Source organism: Bos taurus, chromosome 23 (assembly GCF_002263795.3).
Source record: "Bos taurus isolate L1 Dominette 01449 registration number 42190680 breed Hereford chromosome 23, ARS-UCD2.0, whole genome shotgun sequence".
Classification (NCBI taxonomy): Eukaryota; Metazoa; Chordata; class Mammalia; order Artiodactyla; family Bovidae; genus Bos; species Bos taurus.
This window is the reverse complement of record NC_037350.1, coordinates 37,597,416-37,618,437: the sequence shown is the minus strand read 5'-3', so window position 1 is coordinate 37,618,437 and position 21,022 is coordinate 37,597,416. Positions and strand designations below refer to the sequence as shown.

The following is a 21,022-nucleotide window of genomic DNA, read 5'->3' as shown; positions in this document are numbered from 1 at the left end:
CATAAAACTTCAAGATAAGTGGTGTTTGCTTACGTGTGTGTGTGTCCATATAGATAGACAATCTGTGTGTCAACTTCCTAGTTACTTTCAAAAACTATAATTAGAGCAACCTTTGCGTCAAGGCTGTATATTGTCACCCTGCTTATTTAACTCATATGCAGAGTACATCATGAGAAATGCTGGGCTGGAAGAAACACAAGCTGGAATCAAGATTGCCAGGAGAAATATCAATAACCTCAGATATGCAGATGACACCACCCTTATGGCAGAAAGTGAAGAGGAACTAAAAAGCCTCTTGATGAAAGTGAAAGAGGAGGGTGAAAAAGTTGGCTTAAAGCTCAACATTCAGAAAACGAAGATCATGGCATCCGGTCCCATCACTTCATGGGAAATAGATGGGGAAACAGTGGAAACAGTGTCAGACTTTATTTTGGGGGGCTCCAAAATCACTGCAGATGGTGATTGCAGCTATGAAATTAAAAAACACTTACTCCTTGAAAGGAAAGTTATGACCAACCTAGATAGCATATTCAAAAGCAGAGACATTACTTTGCCAACAAAGCTTCATCTAGTCAAGGCTATGGTTTTTCCAGTGGTCATGTATGGATGTGAGAGTTGGACTATGAAGAAGGCTGAGCGCCGAAGAATTGATGCTTTTGAACTGTGGTGTTGGAGAAGACTCTTGAGAGTCCCTTGGACTGCAAGGAGATCCAACCAGTCCATTCTGAAGGAGATCAGCCCTGGGATTTCTTTGGAAGGAATGATGCTAAAGCTGAAACTCCAGTACTTTGGCCACCTCATGCGAAGAGTTGACTCATTGGAAAAGACTGATGCTGGGAGGGATTGGGGGCAGGAGAAGAAGGGGATGACAGAGGATGAGATGGCTGGATGGCACCACTGACTTGATGGACGTGGGCCTGGGTGAACTCCGGGAGTTGGTGATAGACAGGGAGGCCTGGCGTGCTGCGATTCATGGGGTCGCAAAGAGTCGGACACGACTGAGTGACTGAACGGAACTGATGACTAGGCAGTAAGTGAATTGATTGCATCTCACAGACTTCTAGACTTCAAATGTATGGGTGGTTAATTTAGGAAGAAATTACCATGCTTTTCCTATACATATATCTTTAACAAGTCACTTAACCTAAATCTTAGTCACCTTTTTACAAAATGAGAATGGTGATATCTGACCTTCTGAACTTTCAAAGTGGTTATAAGGAACAGATAGAACCATATTGGTTAAGACCACCTTCTATAAAACAAAGGGATTGTGATGATAATGATTCAAAAGTGTCTTCGAGACCTTTGGGTTCTTTGCTCTCTGTAGACCACTTGGCAACCTAGGTATTGTGGGCATTAAAGGTGGACTTCTTTCCATTAAAATTACTTATAATCTTGAACCCCAAACATCTAAGACTAGAAGGTATTCGACTCAGAAAATCCAGAATCTTGTGTGCTGTGCTTAGTTACTCAGTTATGTCCAACTCTTTGTGACCTCATGGACTGCAGCCCACCAGGCTCCTCTGTCCATGGGCATTCTCCAGGCAAGAATACTGGAGTGGGTTGCCATGCCCTCCTCCAGGGGATCTTCCCAACCCAGGGATCGAACCCAGGTCTCCTGTATTGCAGGTGAATTCTTTACCATCTGAGCCACGCTGTCAATTGTTTAGTATTGTGTGTGATTAAATATTCCTCTGTGCCAGGCACAGCAATAGACCTTGGAGATGCTAAGACAAAGAATTCTGAATTTCTGCCTATAAAGGGCTTGGAATATAAATGAAAGCAACAAATAAATGCAATAAAATTGTATGGGTGATGTATAGAAGCTTGTATGGAAAAGAAATAGCACTCAGGAGGGAGTGGTTGAGTCTAGCATTGGTTGGGGGTGGGAGGGTGACAAACTCTGCTGACTGCCTAGCTAACAATCACTCTTTCCCCTTCCCCAGCTCTGCTACCCACTGGACAGACTTGAAGGTCAAATATTCCCTTTCTCACCCTCCCAAAGCAACGAAGCATACATGTGACACAGATGTGTTCAGTGAGATACAAGGATAAATTTACTAGAATTGCTTTCTTAATAAAAGCTTTCATGAAAGATTGTATTTTTCAAACATGGCCACAACAAATGGTATCGATGAACTCATTTACAAAGCACAATAGAGATACAGATGTAGAAGACAAATACGTGGACATCAATGGCAGAAAAGGGTTGGGATTAATTAGGAGATTGGGATTGACATAAATACACTACTATGTATAAAATAGAACTATTGAGAACCTACTGTAGAGCACAGGGAACTCTAATCAATGCCCTCTGATGATCAAAATGGAAAGGAAATCCAAGAAAGAGGGGATATATGTACATGTGTGGCTGATTCACTTTACAGCAGAAACTAACACAACATTGTACAGCAATTATACTAAAAAAAATAAAAGGTGGCCACAACAATGGCTCTCAGTCCTATGCTCTTCTTACAATGTGATCTTAAAGCATCTCCCACTAAGAGATAGGGTCAAGGTCCCGTTCCCCTGATCCTGGAGTGAGCACTGACTGTCTTAGACAACAGAGTGCAGCAGAAGTGGCACTGTGACATTTGAGGCTAGATCATAACATTGCCACGTGTTTCCATCTTGCTCTGTTGGGATATTTGCTTCTGGAAGCCAGCCACCATGTTGCAAGGAAGCCCAAACTGCTGGGAGACCACAGGGAGAGACCATGTTGCAATGTTCTGGACAATATAGCAGAGTCCTAGCCCACAGTTGGCACCGACTACAAGATGTGTGTGAGGACATCTCTCAGTGACTGTAGCCCCTTCCAAGGAATTGGCCTTCATCCTAGCTGAGACCCAAGATGTGGTGGGACAGAAACCATCTTTCCCCACTGTGCTCTGAACAAATCCCTACAGAATCTACAAGCAAAATAAAATGGTTCTTTAGGGATAACTAGATAACTAATGAGAACCAGCTGTATATCACAGGGAACTCTACACAGTGCTCTGTAGTGACTTAAATGGGAAGGAAACCCCAACAAGAAGGGATGTATGTATACATATAACTGATTCACTTCGCTGGACAGCAAAAACTAACCACAACGTGGTAAAGCAACTATCCTCCAATAAGACATTGTTTTAAATAAAGTAATTCCTTTTATGTTACTTAGCTTTGGGGTGATTCGTTCACATCTGGAGTGTGGATATAGCTGGCCTGACCCCTTCTTTCTTCTTCCAACCTTGATTCTAGGAGCTGAGCAGAGTGGGAGCAGCAGAAATCTTACAACCACGTGGTGAAAGCACGATCTTGGCCTTGACACTGTTGAGCTGCTGAACCAACACCCACAACTATCTATCTGCAAACCTCTTGAAATGGGGGAAAAATAACACACTCTTGTTTGTCTATGCTGCTATATGCCAGATTATCTGTTACTTACAGTCAGCCTGGTAAGATCTGGTGGATTCTGGGGGGATAAAATTTGATTTTAAAATATCAGTGACTGTCTAATCAGAAAGTGGAGGTAGCAATTGTAATCTACTCTTCTGAGAAATCTGACTCTGAAGAAAACAAGAACATGAAGTGGTAGCTGGGCTGAGGGTGGGGGATCCTATGGGAAAATGTTATAATCCATGAGGCACTATCTAGCAAAGGCTGAGAGATTAAACACTGGAAAGAGGATGACCTCAGCAATTCTTGGCACAGCTCAATCTTCCTTTGGTTCTCGCTGTCTTCAGCCAGTCTCCCATCCAAGTACTAACCAGGCCCGACCCTGCTTAGCTTCCAACATCAGACAAGATCGGGCACGTTCAGGGTGGTGTGGCCATAGACCAGCCAGTCTCAGAGACTCCCTTGGAATTGTTAAAAACAGGGCCAGGACTTCCCTGGTGGTACAATAGATAAGAATCTGCCTGCCAATGCAGGGGACATGGGTTTGATCCCTGGTCCAGGAAGATCCCATGTGCCACAGAGCAGCTAAGCCCATGTGCCCCAACTACTGAGGCCGTGCACCCCAAAGCCTGTGCTCCATAGCCAGAGAAACCACTGCAACTAGAAAGTATACCTGTTCACCAGAGGCAGAGTAAGCCCACACGAAGGAACGAAAGGCACGAGGCTCCAGCACAGCCAAAAATAAATAAATAAAATTATTAAAAAAAAAAACAGGGCCAGCTTCCAGGGCATGCAACCTATACAGCTGCCCAGAGTTTTGTGCTGAGAAGGACCTCTCGTGTGATGTAATGCTCTACTCTCTCTGTCTTGAATGTCTTGATTTTTGAATAAGGGCCCCATGTTTTCATCTTGCAGAGTCCTGCAAACCACATAGACAGTCCTGCCTAAAAGTTTCTTGCTCCAACTACCCACATATGTGAGGTGCTAAGAAACAACTTGGACTTTTATTACTAATGGATTTTTGTCTTAAGGGAACTATACTCCTCTAGTTTTAAATAATGTGGCACAGGGTGACATATAGACAGATCCCCAGATGGCCATCAAGAAAGTAGCCTCTAAAAAAAAAAAAGAAAGAAAGTGGCCTTTTCCATCTGGGAAATTTTCCAGTTCCCACGAGTCATGGGCCAGATGACCACAAGAGAGGTGAGACTCTTGTACCTCCATATTCAGACCATTCATTCAAGCCCAAGAATCTCCTGCCCAACACCTGCATCACAGAGTCAAACGTGCAAGCAGACCTGTGAATTAACTCCTCAAGAACTACACCCCATTATGCCCAGATAATTGGGCAGTTGAGTGGCCCATGGCTGACTAATACCTTCTATATGACCAGCTGAAATATTCCTCCCACAGTAATTATGAATTCTCTGGTCCATCCAGCCCATGACTACAACTGTGCCCACAGGATGCGCTCCTGGTCAGTCTCTGGGACACACTTCATGGGGCAAAGGCATGGTATGAAATCTTTGAAAAAGAATGCAGCTGATTAAAGGGGATTCTATATGGATGCAATGACCTTGGTTGCCATACTCATTATATTTTATCTCTCTAGCTGCTCAGAAGACCTCAGGATGTCTCTCTGAGGACGTGGAGAGCTAAAAATAGTTACGCAAGTGATCTGATCCATCCACTCTTACTGATGTAGATGAACAAAACGCTGTTCTCTTTTTCCTTTCTATGTTTAAGATTACCAGAAGCTAGGACTTCACCCATTGCTCCCCAGAGACACCCCTAAGGTGGGGCAAAGGGGACAACAGAGTGTTTTGCGAAGCTGTCATTTACGAGCTGTCAGGTGTATTATAAAGCAGAGGCGTCATTTTGCCAACAGAGGTCCATATGGTCAAAGCTATGGTTTTTCCAGTAGGCATATACGGATTTGAGAGTTGGACCATAAAGAATGCTGACTGCCAAACAATCGATGGTTTCAAACTGTGGTTCTGGAGATGACTCTTGATAGTCCCTGGACAGTAAGGAGATCAAACCAGTCAATCCTAAAAGAAACAACCTGAATATTCATTGGAAGGTATGCTGCTGAAGCTCAAGGTCTAATACTTTGGACAAGAGTGCAAAGAGCTGACTCATTAGAAAAGATCCTGATGCTAGGAAAGATTGAGGACAAGAGGAGAAGGGGACGACAGAGAAGAGATGGTTGGATGGCATCACTGATTCAAAGGACATGAGTTTGAACAAAGTCCAGGAGATAGTAAAGGACAGGGAAGCCTGGTGTGCTACAGTCCATGGGGTCGCAAAGAGTCAGACATGACTGAGCGATTAAACAACAAGGCATGTGCCATAACTGTGGATCAGGAATCCCAGATGCAGAGCTCATTCCTTTTCTAGATAAAGGCACAGTGATCAGGTCTCCAGCCAGCTGGGCTGAGCTTTAGTCCTACCCAGAATGGAAACCAAGCAAGGGGGTGGGAGGTCTGCTGGGGGGGTGGCCCACAGACGGTAAGGGTTTGATTAGAACCAGGGCCTGCATGTCTGTGAGGGTGTCTATGGCCCCATTTTCCAGAAAGAAAGCAGCAGACTCTTCCCAAGCTCCCTCATCCTCCCCACCAGTGGGCAGAGAGCCGCTGACATATACCACCTGGCCTGACTCTAACTGGCTCAGGGAAGCAGATGGTCATCTCTAGCAGATGGGGGTGAGTGTGCCTGAGATGAGGGCGGTGAAAGCAGGAACTTCCCTCCTCTCCCCTTCCTTCTCCCTGTGCTAAGGGAAAAGGCTGAGATGAATTTATGCCTCCACAGCCCCTTATGCCAGAGAAGGCAATGGCAACCCACTCCAGTACTCTTGGAAAATCCCATGGACGCCTGGAAAATCCCACGGATGGAGGAACCTGGTAGGCTGCAGTCCATGGGATCGTGAAGAGTCAGACATGACTGAGCGACTTCACTTTCACGCATTGGAGAAGGAAATGGCAACCCACTCCAAAGTTCTTGCCTGGAGAATCCCAGGGACAGAGGAGCCTGGTGGGCTGCCGTCTATGGGGTCGCACAGAGTCAGACACGACTGAAGCGACTTAGCAGCAGCAGCAGCAGCAGCCCCTTATGCAGGGCTCAGCAACCATTTAAAAAAATAAATTTAAACACTTGTTTTTAATAACAAACACTGGCAAAAAGGCAGAAAACAAAAAAAGCACCTCTACTCACTCAGAGGTGCTGTGTTTAGACACTCAGTTGTGTCCGACTCTTTGAGAACCCCACAGACTACAGCCCAACAGGCTCCTCTGTCCATGGAATTTCCCAAGCAAGAATATTGGGGTGGTTTGCCACTCCTTTCTCCAGGGGATCTTCCCCACCCAGGGATCAAACCTGAGTCTTCTGCATTGCATGCAGATTCTTTACCATCTAAGCCACCAGGGAAGAGGAAAAGCTGGTAAAAACCGTGGGTGGTTGATAAATGTCTTTAAGACTCATTTCTGTGCCCACAGTAGAGAGCGCCGTGGTGCAATGCTTGCATATCATAGCAGCTTGAAATCACTTCACCCCGAATATCTTGACAAGGCATATGACATCCTTTTTAAAATCTTCTTTTTCTTCTCTCACCCACTGTCCCACATTCAACAGCTCACTTCTCAATTCTCAAAACCCTTCAGAAAATATCCTCCTCGCCCTAGCCAATATGCCTTTCCTCTTAATACTCATCACAAAAGCCCAAAGGAATTCATCTGGTAAGACAGGCCCTTCCATAGAGTTTGAGGAAAAGAAAAGAAACCTCTCAGGCAGTTAGAATTCTCCATTTCAAGTGGAGAAAGGGGAAAGTCAAGCTCATGTTCTGGTAATCATCTTATATGTGCATTTTTTTAAAAAAGAATGCTTTTCTACATCAATCAATATTCTATGTTGTAATTTTGACTGGCTTCATTGTATTCCATTGTACAGAGAAACTATAATTTCTTTAACCAAGCCATTATTTATTTGCAACTTTCACATAAGGTCTATAATAAACTTCATTGGTTTTTAAATCTTTGCACATATCCCCAGTTACTGACTTAGGGTAAATATCTAAAAGTAGGAATTCAGAGGCATTACTTGGGATATTTTGGGCCACATGTGTCACATAATAGTAGCTTAAATAACATGAGTGTATTTATATCTGGGATAAAATCAGAGTTGGGATGGTGATTCTGCATCGTGACATCCAAGATCCAGATTCTTTCCATCTTGTGGCTCTGCCATCTTTAGATATTGCTCTTGGCCATGTGAGTGAAAGACATACGTGAATGCCAGGCAAGGAAAAGGGGGGACAAGACACTGCACCCCTACACTCCTGCCCTTTTAGGGCTCAATCCTGAGGTTACACACGTCACTTCTGCTCTCATCCCACTGACCAGAACTTACTCGTGTACCCATTCATTGCTGCAGGGGAAGCTGGGAATATGATCTTTATCCTGGGTAACCTGGCTAAGGAGAAGGCAATGGCACCCCACTCCACTACTCGTGCCCGAAAAATCCCATGGGCAGAGGAGCCTGGTAGGCTGCAGTCCATGGGGTCGCTAGGAGTTGGACACAACTGAGCGACTTCACTTTCACTTTTCACTTTCCTGCATTGGAGAAGGAAATGGCAACCCACTCCAGTGTTCTTGCCTGGAGAATCCCAGGGACAGGGGAGCCTGGTGGGCTGCCGTCTATGGGGTTGCACAGAGTCGGACACAACTGAAGCGACTTAGCAGCAGCAGCAGCAACCTGGCTAAAAATTCCATTACCATAGAAGAAGGGGTTAACAAGCATACATATTTTTAAGGTGTTTTATATAAACTACCTTATTGGTCTGCAGAAAGACTGTAGCTATTTATATTTTCCTCTCGTGCCAACACAGGACAATTCAAATATCCTGCCAAATTAATAACTCAAGAAAATGATCATCATGCTATTTTATTTTGCATTTTCCTAATTTCTGGTGACTTTTGTAACATTTATGTTTCTGGTGAAACACATCTTAGAAGTGGCTTCTGAGATTCTAAATGCAGAGGCAAACGGGAAACCCAGATTTCAGGATTATGGACACTCAGCAGGGCATGCCAGCTTGCCTAGCATCTTCCAGGGCTGTTTTGTCGCAGATAGTTCTAGTCCTAGTTCTCAGGAGTGGCCCTTTTTTTCCACCAGGTATGGATCTACCGTTACCAAGTAGGTACCCATGGGTTTTACTATTTCAAAGACTTCATGGCATGGTGAGGCAGCCCATTTGAGGCTAGGGCTGAATTCCTTAGAACTTAAAAGGTCTGTTCCTCCCAGGAATTCCAGGTAAACTAAGTTCAGTGTTATCTTTGTTTCTTTAATGTTGCCGGTCACCCAGGACTCCCAGTCCTAACTAAGAGCCTGATCCAGGACCACAAAAACTCCTGCCAGGTCTGGGAGATGTTCACAGTATCTGTTATGCTGAGGTAACAAACCCTTCCAAATTTCAGTGGCTTAAAACAACGAAGCTTTTTCACGCTTACAGCCCTGTCTATCTTGGGACTGTTTAGGAGTAGTGGGCTCTACTCCACGCCACTCTTAGCACGAGACCCCATCTAATAGAGCCTCACCATGCAGAACATGGCCAGCCCCTAACACAGCAAATCATGTACTTGCTCACAAAAGCTTTTTCTCAGAATGACATGTGGGGACTTCGCTGGTGGCACAGTGGATAAGAATCCGCCTGCCAATGTAGGGGACACAGGTTTGAGCCCTGGTCTGGGAGGACTCCGCCGGCCTCAGAGCATCTAAACCTGGGCGCCACAACTATTGAGGCTGTGCTCTAGAGCCCTCGAGCCACAACTACTGAAGCCCACGCGCTCGAGAGCCCAGGCTCCACAAGGAAAGGAGCCGCCGTGATGCAGAGCAGCCTCCGCTCGCCTCAACTGGAGAAAGCCCAATCAAAGCAACTCAGGACAGCCAAAAACAAATAAAAGAATACATTAAAAAAGTGACATGTGACTTCCACTCAGATCATATTAACCAAAGAAAGTCATACGGCTAGACTTCATTTCAAGGGGGAGGAGAAGTGAAATTCTACCAGCATCCGTGAAGGAGGAGAACCAGAAACATTGGAGAAGAGCATTAATGACGATCAGACTCTTATTCCCCGGGATGTAGGGGATGGGGAATGCACTTCAGGTTTTAGGAAACTTCAGAGTCATCTTGATTGGTTTTCTAAGGGTTTTTAGGTTTGTTTTCCATTGTCCTTATGAACCTGCAGTCTCCTTAAGATACAATCTGGTCTCATTTGCTTTCGATCCCCAACACCTGGCACATCTCCTGGAAATTACTCAGCAAATATTAATTGAATGAGGGATGAGAGGGGGAATTGCTCTTATATAAAAAGTACTGGAGGATGGAGAGCATAGGAACAGAATGCTAAGAAGGGTGACTTGCCTGCTTGGGGCATTTCAATTCACCGCATGAAAGGAGCCAGAAATAACAAGTTTATATAACGAGGAGGCATGAGTGAAATGGTGGACAGCTAGCTAGGATGGAAGGATATTGACCCACTATTCTCATCATCACACACTCAGACTCATATCACCTTGACTCACACACACACTCTCAGTGCGTCTGAGTTCACATGTGTATCAGTTTAAATTCCAATTACCTCATAATGCTACCGGGACACATAAACACGCACATACATACACCCAGCACTAGCTGATTATAAATGTCTTGTTCATTTTTTTTAAAGGCTTGGTAATGATTACCATCACCTTGAAAAAAGAATTTTAAAAGCCAAAAAGTTTCTATGATTTAATTTATCATAGGCAAGAGGACAAGATTGATTTATTCTTTATGTTTTATCTCACTAATCTTTTACACTAAACAAGCAATACATGTTGTGTCAGTAAAGTGATCGTTTTGTTGTAAACTGCCAAATCAATTTAGGGTAACTTAAAAACCAAAGACAAAACAAATAGAAGAAGCTATCTAACCCTAAAATCAAAGAAATTCCTAAATCCTCAAGAAAGATAGAAACCAAGGAAGTTTCAGGTCTCTCTTTTAACACGGGCAACAGGAAATTTGACTCTAAAAACCATATTTTCCTATATTATCCATATTAAGCTTTAGATTTCAGGAAAGTATCAGATTGGCTAACTTTAGGCGATATCTGCTTTTCTGTTGGTGGGATAGAAGGTGGTAAACAGAATCACATGGACGGAAAGCAGGGTAGTTAATAGAATGAACACCAATTAGGACAAAAGTAATAGCTATTTATGATATGCACTTATACTTTTAGAATAAAAATAAATATACAGAAAGAAAATTTCAATCACCTATATCCCCAAGAAGTTTATATTCTGGTATATAGCCTTTCAGATACTTCTCTAGTCATATATTTCTTTTCCTTGCAATATTTGAGTCATACTGTATATCCTGCATTATAATTTGCCTTTTTTTCACTTAAAATATTGAGTTGGCCAAAAAGTTCCTTTGAGTTTTTTGTAACATGTCATGGGAAAACCCAAAGGAACTTTTTGACCAACCTAATACCTTGTGAAAACTCTATATAAATAGCAACAAGATCTAAATATAGTTTTTAATTCAGAGTAAGGACAATCAAATGAATTGTAATCAAAGATAGTGACCACTAGACTAATTAATCAATGTTAGAGTAAAAATTTACAGTTATGCTTTTCAGACCTATATTCCTACCCATGAACAACTACTACCAGTACCTCTGGATTCCCATCTCTTTGTCTATGTATCTTCCTACCTACACACATACCTTTCATCATCTGGCTGCTGCTGCTGCTAAGTCGCTTCAGTTGGGTCCGACTCTGTGCAACCCCATAGACGGCTGCCCACCAGGCTCCCCTGTCCCTGGGATTCTCCAGGCAAGAACACTGGAGTGGGTTGCCATTTCCTTCTCCAATGCATGAAAGTGAAAAGTGATAGTGAAGTCGCTCAGTCGTGCCTGACTCTTCGAAACCCATGGACTGCAGCCTTCCAGGCTCCTCTGCCCATGGGATTTTCCAGGCAAGAGTACTGGAGTGGGGTGCCATTGCCTTCTCCCATCATCTGGCTAGCGACCTACTATACCAGTCATGATGGACTAAGTTATGCTCTAGTAACAAACACCCAGGAAATCTCTGTGGCTTAATAAATGTACTTCTTCATCCTACCACATGTCCAATCTAGGTTGGGGAGATTCTGTTCACCTAGGTACCTGGGAACCAGGGTAATAAAATTTCCATTCAACCCAGCAGGGACACCAAATATGGCAAAGTACACCCTAGTTCTCAAAGCCTCACCCAGAAGTGACACATCTTTTTACTTCTGATCATAACTCATTCATCAAAGCAAGTCTCATGGCCAAGCTAACAACTCTAAGGCAGCAATCCTGCCATGTGACCCTGACATGTCCTCAGAAGAATGAAAATATTTGTGAGTGGCAAGTGGCAGAGATGACATTTTGTTTTTTGGAGTTTATAAACAATTTAGTAGTAGAAATTAGGTTTGGAATGGAGAATAGAATCTTTCCCAATTTGCAAATCCTCTAAGAGGATCAAATGATTTAACCGTATTAGTCAGAGTGTGCATCATAAATCATTTCCATTTCTATCTCAAACTGTATTTTTCCCTTGCCCTAATTCCCCTGTTCCTCTATTACCAAATGAACAAGAAAGTAAGGATGTGGACAGCTGGTGTCAGTAACTCGCACAGAAGATGACTTTGTGATATACTATTAAATAAAAAGCCCAGAGTTACTCATTCTAGGTGATCTAAAACAAATTCTGAATAGTTTTGATTATTTAAACTGCTTTAAAAACTATCCCAAGGAACAGAATATTAATATTAGAGCACTATCATCAGTGATTCAGACCAGGAAACTATTATGAAAATATGACCTATAATAGTAGGTAGCTCAGGGACCAGTTTACTTCAAGGGTTGCCTACCAAATATATTAACTGATTAATGTTTAACGTGTTTTTTAAAGAAGTGATATATTATATGGCTTTCCTGGTGGCTCAGTGGTAAAGAACCCGCCTGCCAATGCAGGAGACATGGGTTTGATTCCTGGGTTAGGACAATCCCCTGGAGAAGGAAATGGCAATCCATTGCAGTATTCTTGCCTGGGAAATCCAATGGACATAGGAGCCAGGTGGGCTACAGTCCATGTAGTCTGAAAGAGTTAGACACGACTGAGTGACTGAGCTCACATGCAGATATATTAGATAGAATATGGGAAAGCTACATCTTTAGCCATTGTACGATGCAACTAAGATATATCAAACTGTTACATATATTGGTAGATCCCGAAGGGCACGGTCTTGGGGAAGAGAAAGATGGACAAGGCCATCTTAAGAGGGGATCTGAGTCTAGGACAAGTTGGGTACCAAAGTATACAGCCCTCTGAGTTAGGTGACAGCAGACATGGAGGCAAAGGTAGCTGATTGAGTCATACTAGAAACTGTGAGGCAGACAGATTCCAGGGATGACCTCTGATGAGACTAGACCCAAATGCTCGTTTATAACCAATCTTGTCAACTCACTGGTAAAGAGTGGGAAAAGGGGAGATGATGGGATGACAGTTTGCAGCCCTTGGAAAGGGGAACTGAGCCAGCAGTGGGCACACAGAGGACTCCCTGAGGCCCAGGGCAAGTCTTACTGGGATGTGGGCAGGAAAGGGTAGCAGAGGAGGATGCTTCCTAGAAAAAATTCATGAAGACACTGAAGAACCAAAGCTTGCTGCAGAGCGAAATTCCAAGCTGGTGATTGAGGGCTTGGCTTTCACTTCCTGGTCCCTGCCTTCTGGTCCCTGAGCAGCTTAGGGAGGGTGAAACTGGCCTCTGTCACACACACACTTCTTGCCAGACCTCGGCTACTCTGAGCAGAGAAGTGAGGGTCTCCTAGGTCCTAAAAATGGGGGGGAGGGGGGGACAGGCTGAGGGAAGAGGGATAGATGACACAAAACTGGATTCAGAAAAATGCTGCCAGTCCTGCTATGGCCCAGTTAGTCTACCCTTCTTTTAGAGTCCAGAAGGTGTATGTTTGGTGATAAACATTCATGTTTCAATCAAGCCAGCAAGTATTTTTTTCAGTCCAATATAATAAGCAAAATGGTTGAGCTATTTTTTTTAGTGCATCAAATACTGGAATTTTTTAAAAAAATATATTTTGTAATTATAAAATTAATATCTGAAAATTTCAAATATTTTTGGAAAAGCAGGAAACTATAAAGAAAAGAATTTAAAGTAACCATAAGCTCACTGCCAGGAGATGGCTATTGTTAATGTTTAAAATAGTTCCTTCTCACCTTTCTCTTTGCAATTTTTAACAATCTAGACTGGCAAAAACATTTAAAATTATATGTTATATAGTTTGGACACTATATTTGTCAATTTTAAATAAAATATGAATGTCTTTCTATGTATTGGAAAACTCTAACACTATTTTAATGGCTTTACATCATCTTAGTGGTTCACTAGCACTTATTCATTTTCCTATTGTTAGTCCAACATTTCATTATTATAAGCTACATTGAAAGCATTCATAAATACATTTCAGTATAATTAAAAAACATAAATACGTATTAAATATAAGTATATTCTATTATATATATATGAGCATATAACTTTGTCCACATTTTGAATTGTTTCTTTAAGATAAATTCTGAGAAGTGAAATCCAAGAGTCAGAAGACAAACATTGAAGTAGTTTTGAAACATGACCCTGAAATTCTCTGATACTTTTTCTAGGGAGGGCTGAGGGTCTATATCCCTTTTTCTTGAATCTCAGCAGGTTTGGGACAACTTCAACCAACAGAGTAAGCAGAACTGATGCTGTGTGGTCTCTGAAATTTGATGGCTGGAGCATTCACACTTGAATCTCTGAGCTGTCATATATACAACATGACTACCCTATGGCTACCATGCTGGGAGGAAGCCAACCCACGTGGAAGCCAAGTGAGGACTTCAGGGGACGTTGCTGGCCTGTGCACCACTAGTTGAGAAACCAAACTTGTGAGTGAGCAAACCTGAAATTTCCAGCCCCTGGCCACTGAGTCACCCCCAGCCTCCAGGTCTTACCAGCTGAAGCCCCCACATGTCATAGAGCAAACAAACCATCTGCTCGAATGACAAACCCACTGTTTGAATTCCTGATTCCCAGAATCTGTGAACTTAATAAAATGATGTTTTAGGCCAAGTTTCTGGGTAATTTTTCAGGTAGCAATAGTAACCGGGTCAAACATTTTCAGGGTCCTTGATTTATCCTGTCAATTTGTTTTCTAGGCAGCTTATGGCAATTTGGCCTCCCACCTAGAGTACATGAGACCTCCCATTGCACTGCACTGATCCACAGACATATTACAGACTTCATCTCTTGTTTAATCTTTAAAATTTTAACTATGGAAAATGAACATTCACAAAAATGAGGAACCAGTGTATGAACGACCATGTACCCATCAGCTAGCACCAGTAATTCCCACTCTTACATCATCTCGGCCCCCTCCTACTCCCATTTTTTCTACCAGCAGAGCTGTTATATTTATACATTATTCTTCTTAAATAGAGATATATTTGCTCCTGTAGTCAATGAAGACCAAGATTTGCCAGGAATAGCTTCATTAAACAATAACAATGGAGTAAGAAGATTGCTAAATACGTATTAAATACCACATGTTAAATAGTTACAACAAGCAAGGTGCTATTGTATCACATGTAACTACTTATTTATGCCTCTTAGGAATTCTAAGAGGTAGATCAAATTAATTATCATCATCCCATTTTACAGATGAGGACACAGGAAACTAATCTGTTCAAGTTTGCATAGCTAACTAGGAAGTGGTAGAGACAGAAATGGAACCCAAGCAATTTGGCTCTGAAGCCCAGGCTGATAATCACTCTACTACTTCACCCCTCTTGAGGAAGCCTAAATTTTGTGGTTGGTTATAGCAAATTAGCTTGTGTGGCACACTGCACTGATCCTCTAATCCACCATCATCCAAGTTACTAGGAAGATATTTGAAGGTTGAAGATAGATATGGTGCCATTTGATGAGGTGGCTCAAGTAGAAGTATTCCTGGTTTGTGTGGAGCCTTGTAAAGAAAAAAGCCAGGCTAGAAAAAAAGACAACTGTGTTATAGGCTCATGAAGACAGGGTTTCTACTGCATATGAAATAGGTTGTTTTATACTAAAAGGAAAAAATACAACTTCTGGATTAATATGGTAGATATGGTGCCATTTGACAAGATGGCTCAAGTAGAAGTATTCCTGGTTTGTGTGGAGCCTTGTAAAGAAAAAAGCCAGGCTAGAAAAAAAGACAACTGTGTTACAGGCTCATGAAGTCAGGGTTTCTACTGCATATGAATTAGGTCTTTTTATGCTAAAAGGGAAAAATACAACTTCTGGATTAATATGGTAGATATAGTGCCACTTGACAAGATGGCTCAAGTAGAAGTATTTCTGGTTTGTGTGGAGCCTTGTAGAGAAAACAGCCAGGCTAGAAAAAAAGACAACTGTGTTATAGGCTCATGAAGTCACGGTTTCTACAGCATACGAATTAGGTCTTTTTATGCTAAAAGGGAAAAATACAGCTTCTGGATTAATATGGTAGAATGAAGCTGAATCTTATTGCATTCCTAAGGAAATAATGGGAAAAAGAAGCAAGTCCTCCAAAAACTCATCAGCAGCAATCCAGTGAGGAAAGGAGCCTATTCCACTGCCATAAACCTTGAAACGATTTTCCAGAAAGAACACAGACTCAGGGTCAAGCAGGGCTGCCAACCCCAGTTCCTTGGGTCCCAAGTTACCAAACCCTACACCTTCTCATCAAAACTCCATATCTGCAGATCTATGTGATTACCCTTATTTTTTCTGCTTTCTGGATTGCAGGGAATGGAAATGGCTGCTGAGGTAAATTGAATGAAATAGTCAATTGGAATAACCTGGACGGGAAAGCTCCCAGGCTACCCTCTAAACCAGGGGTCCCCAACCTCCGGGGTCTAATGCCTGATGTTCTGAGGTGGAACTGATGTAATAATAATAGAAATAAAGTGCACAAGAAATATAATGCTCTCGAGTACTTCCCTGGTGGCAGAGTGATAAAGAATCAGCCTGCAAATGCCTGGGACACGGATTCGATCCCCGGCTCAGGAAGATTCCACATGCCGTGCCACAACCACTGAGCCCGTGCCCTAGAGCCCAAGCTCCACAACAAGAGAAGCCATCACAGTGAGAAGCCTGCGCACTGAAAGGGAAGAGTAGCCCCTACTCCATGCAGCTATAGAAAGCCTGAGCACAGCAACGAAGATCCAGAGCAATCCAAACAAAAAATCATATAAATAAATAAATGTCATGCACTTGCCCCGAACCATCACACATCCACTACCACCCATGGAAAAATTGTCTTCCACAAAACTGGGCCCCAGTGCCAAAAAATTGGGGACCACTGCTCCAAACTGGAGAAGGGATCCAAACCCTGTAGAAATGCAAAATGAGGAATGAACTCAGAGAGAAGCACATAGCCCAGGTTTTCTAAGAAGGCTCCAGCCCCAGTGGAGCCCCCCTACCATGGCCAGAGGGTGCAGAAAAACAGGAAATACACCGAGCCCTCCAATTACCGCACCACACCGAAAACAAACTGGTTTCAGATAAGGTGGGAAGACAGTCACGGAGTCACCCACACATCATCAGAGCAAAATGGGGGTCTGACAGAGCTGCCCTAACTTAAGCAAGATGAAAAGCCTCAGCACTGGTGAGGACGCACCGTGCTGTGGGGCTGGGGGCGGAGTGAGGGTGGAAGGAACCCAGTGGAACAAAAGACAAACACACTGCAGCTGGCGTGAAGATGTAACTCAAGGGAAAGGAAGATGTGACCTTACCAGCGTCTAGGACAAGGCAGACCCAGGCAGCAGGACCTTTGAGAGAGGAGAGAATGGAGGAGAGGAGAACCAGCCAGAATGTGTCCACCTGAGACAGTGCTGAAGACCCGGCTGGGGAGCCTTGAGACCTTATTCCTTCATGAAATTCAAGGAAGTGAGCCAGCTCCAGCTTTAGGACTAACATTGAACCCTTCAAGGGCTTCCCAGGTGGCGCAGTGGTAAAGAATATGCCTGCAATCGCAGGAGACGCAGGAGACTCAGGTTCCATCCCTGGGTCAGGAAGATTGCCTAGGGGAGGAAATGGCAGGCCACTCCAGTATTCTGGCCTGGAAAATCCCATGGACAGAAGAGCCTGGTGGGCTACAGTCCGTGTGGTCACAAAGAGTTGGACACAACTGAGCATGCACGCATGCACACACATACACACACACACAGACACTGAACCCTGCAGAAAGAAGACAGCTATTTGAGTACCTTGATGTATTAGGTACTAAGCTCTTTTCCTGCATTATATCATTGAATACTTACAGTAACCCTACGAGATTATACTCTTATCATCCCATTTTACAGATAAATAAATTTACCCAGGGGCTGGAGAGGTGGTCTGCATTCAGAATCTACCCTCTTATCCATTATACTCCCTGGGGTCCCCTTTACTCAAAAAAAAAAAAAAAAATTGAATCTTCCTCTAGAGCTAGAGGAACCCATTAGAACTACTGGACAGACAGAACTAACCACAGCCTGCCTATCCTGAGAGAAGTTAAGAGTTTGATTTTTTTTTTTTTCTTCCCACTCCTATCCTCAGAAACAGGTAAAGAAGGAAAGCATCAGCCACCCACTTGGTTACACTTTTGCTAACAAACCTTATTGTCCATGTAAAAAACCAGGTGAAATTAATGTTATCTCTGTTAAGTGTTAAGAGCTTTCTCTTGGGTAAATGAAAATCCCTTCACCAACAGGTTTGGCTTCCCAGGCTGCAGACTACACCCATACATAAAACACCCACACAGGCACACACAGCTTGCAGCAGTGTTTTAACACAGACATAATTATGACTCACAGATAACCATGGCTGGAGCATAAAGCACTCAACCAGAAGTTACATAAGCATGGATGACATCAATTTTCTACTAGAGCAGTACTAACATTATGCATCGTGGGTTGGAGATTCAATTAACAGAAGGCAGAATAGGCCATTTATTGTAATGAATTCTTGAAACGGGGCGAGGGAGGGGGAACTGTCTTGTAATCACTAGTCCACTGTGGGGAGCGTAATATTTCAGCAATTAACAATAAACTCGGCAATAAGCCCAAATGTTTCTTCCAGAGAGGAATTTGGTCTTCAAACCAGTGACTCTGACTCAATATTTCGTGTTCTAGAGTTGATTACCCTTAAATAATTCCCACATGTGAATGATGATGGTTTCTTTTTTATATCTCCCGGAAAGTACCTAAATTATATCAAACTTCTCAAACCAAGAATAGGAGAGAAGGACAAAGCCAGGGTTCTCAGCTCAGAAGCATGAGGGACACAGAAAATACCTACAGCCTGTGGGGCCGCAAAAGTGCTCGACCCAAATGCTGTACCCTCCTCTCTGTTTTATTTGCTCCTTGATCCTTCTCTAAAGTTTTTGGTGTACGAGTGTATGGAAAACTTGTGAGAAGAGGAAGCATAGAAGGAGCTGATTATTGGAGACCTGATTATAAGAAGTTGACTGTATAAAATAGATCATCGGGGACTTCCCTGATGGTCCTGCTGCTGCTGCTAAGTCGCTTCAGTCGTGTCCAACTCTGTGCGACCCCAGAGACGGCAGCCCACCAGGCTCCCCCGTCCCTGGGATTCTCCAGGCAAGAACACTGGAGTGGGTTGCCCTTTACTTCTCCAATGCATGAAAGTGAAAAGTGAAAGTGAAGTTGCTCAGTCCTGTCCGACTCCTAGTGACCCCATGGACTGCAGCCTACCAGGCTCCTCCATCCATGGGATTTTCCAGGCAAGAGTACTGGAGTGGGGTGCCATTGCCTTCTCCCTCCCTGATGGTCCAGTGATTAACAATACACATGTCCACTGAAAGGTGGTGCAAGTTCGATTCCTAGTCAGGGAACTAAGATCCCTGCATGCTGCCTGGCGCAGCAAAAAAAAAAAAAAAATGTCATTGGCGACCCTATCCTCTGTGACCTATTCTCTATAAAATATCATTAGTATTCCTATCTCTATAGTACACCCAACTGTTGGCACATGTAAAGGTGTTAGGAAGATAAGCAGGAAGAAAGGTCAAGTGACGTCAAAAGGAGGAGGATGGTGGCTGAAAGCGGTATTGGCACCAGCACAACTTCCCCCTCCAGCAATGAGCGTGTGCTATAGGAAGTGATCTCACATCTAGGGAGACTCTGGGGCCCTCCCTGAAGCAGCCAGGAGTGTTTAGACACTAAGTTAGAACAAGTCAGCAAGAACCACTACTATTTGGAATCATCAAGGATATTTAAGTACTTGCACTGGTATGAGTGCAGGGGACAGAAGAACAAAGTGTATCGGGGGAAGAATCAGGAAGAGTGAGAAGAGGGGAAAAAAGGGACCAGGGAAAAGCAATTACAGGGAAGCCAAGAAGGTAGGGAGTTTCAAGGAGAGAGAGGAAAGTTAAAAGTGTCCAAACAGTAGGTGTCTTGAAACGTTTACTCCTTTAAAAAAAAAAAAGTCTTTTCTGAATCCTACACACCTCCCTTGTGCTCTCTCCCAGCTACTGTCCAACCACGCTCTTCCTCAAGAGAAGTCCACTGTCTTCTGTCACTCTCCACCCTGCCTCTGAGTAATTCCATCCACTCTTGTACCTCCTCGCTCAAGTGCCCAGGTCCCAGTATCTGACGCATGTTTTCTGAGTTAATTTATAGATGCAAAAATCCTAACCAAATGGAAGAAATTAACGACTTGATAATCATGAGTAGGTAACCCCCATGCCTACTGAAGCCTAAGGTGATCAGGTTAATGCCTGTGACATCTGTTACCTCAACACGAACCAGTCAGAGGATTGGGCATGAGCTGTACCCTGGAACACATCCCTCCCACCCCTGCCCCACTTACCTGGCCTTTAAAAATAAGTTTGATATTTGGCAAAACTAATACAATTATGTAAAGTTTAAAAAATAAAATAAAATTAAAAAGCAAATAAATAAATAAGTTGCTGAAAACTTTGGAGGAGTTTGAGCTTTTTGAGCACTAGCTGTCCTGGATCCCTTGCTTGGTGCCTTGCAGTAAACACTGCACTTTCCTTCACCACAACCAGACTGACTTTACTGTGTGTGGGTGAGCAAATCCAAGCTTAGTTTGGTAACACTTCCCTTATCTTAGCCACCTCTCATCTACATGTTCAGACTCCCAGATCAACCCTACCTGTCTCTATCTCTCCCTCAAGTTTAGGCTTTTTTTTTTTTTTCTTTTTCAACTACTTGCTAAACAATTTCACCTGGATGTCCTACTGACCCAAGTGAACAATTCTCCCTGTCTATAACTTTCAGCTATACGCACTAGTTTGACCATTACCGAAGCTGGAACCCCGAAAAGCATATTTTATAATTCCTTACCTCTAACCCTCATTTCTGATACCTGAGACTTGCCTCTTTTGAATTCTAAACATTTCTCAGATTCATCATCCCCTATCCAGCCTGCGTACTTCCTGCCACTTCATCTCTCCTCTACCACCACTTCACATATGCGCATGCACGCTCAGTCAAATCCGATTCTTTGTGATTGCATGGACTGTAGCCTGCAAGGCTCCTCTGTCCATGGA

At 43.2% G+C, this 21,022-nt stretch overlaps 1 long non-coding RNA gene across 2 annotated transcripts; it reads left to right on the top strand.

Moving 5' to 3' along the window:
- The first annotated feature begins 1,472 nt into the window (after positions 1 to 1,472).
- Positions 1,473 to 14,588, top strand: LOC112443834 (uncharacterized). Of its 2 annotated transcripts, none has more exons than XR_009492569.1 (3): positions 1,473 to 1,629; positions 3,241 to 3,437; positions 14,158 to 14,588. It is a non-coding gene; the product is annotated as an uncharacterized lncRNA (long non-coding RNA). The 2 variants fall into 2 exon arrangements; XR_003032225.2 differs by having other exon boundaries at positions 14,155 to 14,588.
- The last annotated feature ends 6,434 nt before the right edge of the window (positions 14,589 to 21,022 follow it).